We start from the raw sequence: 3,283 nt of genomic DNA on the forward strand, positions 1-3,283 counted from the left end.
AATTAATAAGAAAATTGAGTAAATTCATGTGCAAGCTTGTAAGATGACCATCAAACAAGAGGTTAATTAAGAATAATAAACTAATTAGCTATTGCAAGTCTAACTTAAGCCGAATAATTAATCTAGTAAATATAATTAAATTAGACAATTGGCCACTGTTTGAGTTAGTTTATTTGCTAAGGATTAAGGTAGTGAACATGAACCTAACCACTTGAATCGGTAACCAACGAAAGAATTAATCCATTGCACCATTACCTTGAAATCAACCATAGAATTAACCAAGTTGAACTAAACAAAAGTTCCTTTCCAATTATTAAATCTAGTTAAGTCGTTATTTTCTAGTCATAAATTAGTTATAGTTAGTAAGTTTCTAGTATTGTAAAACTAGAGAAAACCCCTATTTCTTAATCAACTTAGATATAATTAGTTTTTAATTTAATTTGCCGTTCCCTGTGTTCGATACCCTGCTTATTTAGCTATACCACAATTAATAGGTTCACTGCCATTTGTGTGTTATTTGATAATTAAAGTAGGTTTAAAACTAAGTGAGTTTTACACACATCAAGTTTTTGGCGCCGTTGCCGGGGAACGGTTCTAAAATTACTGTAAAATACTAATTCAATCGATCCTTTGTGTAAGATTCATCTTACACAAAGTTAATTTCTGTTTAAGTTTTTAGGTAAAAAAAAAAGCCTGATTTTACCTTGGACTCGCCGAGTGCATTCGCCCAGACTCGGCGAGTACGACGCTGAATCAGATTTAATTTTTTTTGTTCTTTTTACGCGTTTTCTGTTTTATTTGCAGTTGGTTCATGACCCGAGGATCTGATACGCCTCTGGTTCCCCCTCTTGAAGATCCGGAAACCGCATTAAGAAGTAACAAAGGCAAAACCGTTGGAGAAACCGCTTCTTCAAAGAACTCACCACTCAAAAACCTCAAATCCGTTTTTAGCAAGAAAAGGAGCAGCAAATCAGGAGCATCCAGTGCATCGTTGACAATCGAAGACCCGATTCAAAAAGACACCGAGTACGAGACCGAGGAAGAAAACGAGCCCATATACGAGCACACATCCGAGTTTGAAGACGATTTAGCCACCGCTATGGCTAATATTGACGAAATCCCCATGGGGGAGTGGAAGAAGAGGATGCGTGATGACACCGGTCCGGGACTTGTGCCACCCGCAATTCCCGCAACCGCTACTTTTGAGCTAAAGGGCCATATTCTCGCTCAACTCAAGGAGATTCCTTTTCACGGGAGAGATCACGAAGATGCCTATAAGCACTTGGATGAAGTAAATGATGTGGCAGATTACTTCAATGTACCCAATGTGCCTCGCGAGATCCAGCTTCTTCGCATGCTTCCTGTCACATTTAAAGGAGCTGCAAAAGATTGGTTAAAGTCACTCCCTCCCGGATCAGTCACCACATGGGCCAAGAAGAGTTCATAGACCATTTTTGCCCACCTTCCAAGATAGCCAAGCTAAAGAAAGCCATTGCCAACTTCGAGCAACATCCCGGAGAATCTCTTTATGAAGCTTGGGAAAGGTACAAGAGCCTATTTAGAAATTGCCCACACCATGACCTTAATAGCCAACAAGAGGTCTCCATCTTTTATGATGGAGTTAATGTCACCACGAGGCAACTACTCGATTCACAAGACCCGTTCACCAGAAAGCCACCTCCGGAAATGAAGGAATTAATTGAAGAATTCTCCAAGCATTCTAGAGAATACCACAATCCAAGGAATGAAGTGAGTCGTGGAGCAGTGAACTCGGTGAACGATAGCATGGCGGCGGTAATAGCTAAACTCGATAGCCTAGACTGAAGAATGACGAAAATGGATCAAACAATCCATGCTATTAGGGTAGGATGCGAAAATTGTGGCAGCCCCCACCTCACCAAGGATTATGATCGAGACGAAAATGGAAATAAAAAGGCTCAAGTATTTTATTCCAGTGGCGATAGATACGATGAAGATTGGAGGAAACCGAAGAAGGAATGGCTCCCATACGAAGAATATAAAAAGGCTAAGGAGGAGAAATACAAACAGAGGGAGAGGGGATTCTATCAAAAGGAAGAGCCGGCGACGGAAAAGAAGGCCAATTTAGAAGATATGCTCACAAGATTCATAACCACGTCCGAGAAAAGACACAATGATCATGATGTAGCAATGCAAGAAACCAGAAACATGTTGAGGAATCAGCAAGCATCCATTCTTAACATTGAGAAACAGCTGGGACAACTTGCACATCAAGTGAATGAAAGAAGACCGGGCCAACTTCCGAGCAACACCGAACCCAATCCAAGAATGGAGAACGTAAGCGTAATAACCTCCAGCAGTGAAGGAAAATTTATAGAAGCACTAAGGATCTCCAAGAAGAAGGAAGAAAAGGTAGAAGAATCGGAGCCTGCAAAACCTGACCCGACTCGCTGAGTCACTCCATTGGACTCGACGAGTCCATGCGAAATCGAAACACCTATTAGTTCTTCGAAACCTTATAAGCCTCCGTTGCCATACCCAATCAAAGCCATGCCTGCAGAAAAAGTAGAAGCATACAGAACCTTCATGAATCATGTTAATGCTCTACAAGTTAATGTGCCATTTGTGGAAACAATACTTCAAACGCCTAAATACTTCAACTTGCTTAAGGGCCTTTTTGCTGCTAGGAAGGATTTGGCTGAAGTCGTAGAAGTATTGATGAGTGAGCTACCTGAGCATTAGCTGACTCGGGGGCAAGCATCAATATGATGCCTTTTTCATTCTAGAAGAAGTTGAATTTACCAGAACCAAAACCGGTGAATATGAAGATCCATTTGGCGGACAAGACAATAATTCATCCACAAGGCGTTTGTGAAGATCTCCTTATAAAAGTTGACAAGTTTATTTTCCCAGTAGACTTCGTGGTAGTTGATATGGAAGAAGACCCCGAAATTCCAATTATTTTGGGGAGATCCTTCTTGAACACCGCGTGTGCTTTAATTGATATATGTGAGTCTATATTGACATTAAGGGTGGGTGATGAGGCTGTGATGTTTAAAGCTATTCCAGAAATCAAGCAAGAAGAGGAAAAGATTGAAGAAGTCTCAATGATCCAATTGGATGATGAGATATTAGAAAAAGAGCTTGCATGTTTACTAAAAGAGGATCCAAGCAAGTTTGTGATACACTCTGAAGAAGAAGGAGATGTTAACAAGGACTTGGATGAATTAGAAAAGCTACTGGAAGGAGCCCACTCAGAGAAAACCCAAGAATTTATGGAATTTGTTCCGACTCGCCGAGGCAC

The 3,283-nt window shown here is 40.7% G+C and overlaps 1 non-coding gene across 1 annotated transcript; it reads right to left on the minus strand.

Annotated features, from left to right (window-relative positions):
- Positions 1-1,476: 1,476 nt before the first annotated feature.
- LOC145038008 (small nucleolar RNA R71) lies at positions 1,477-1,583 on the minus strand. The gene has a single exon (XR_013679112.1). It is a non-coding gene; the product is annotated as a small nucleolar RNA R71 (small nucleolar RNA).
- Positions 1,584-3,283: the final 1,700 nt, after the last annotated feature.

The sequence above is a fragment of the Lactuca saligna genome, chromosome 3 (assembly GCF_052625555.1).
Source record: "Lactuca saligna cultivar CGN05327 chromosome 3, ASM5262555v1, whole genome shotgun sequence".
Lineage (NCBI taxonomy): Eukaryota > Viridiplantae > Streptophyta > Magnoliopsida > Asterales > Asteraceae > Lactuca > Lactuca saligna.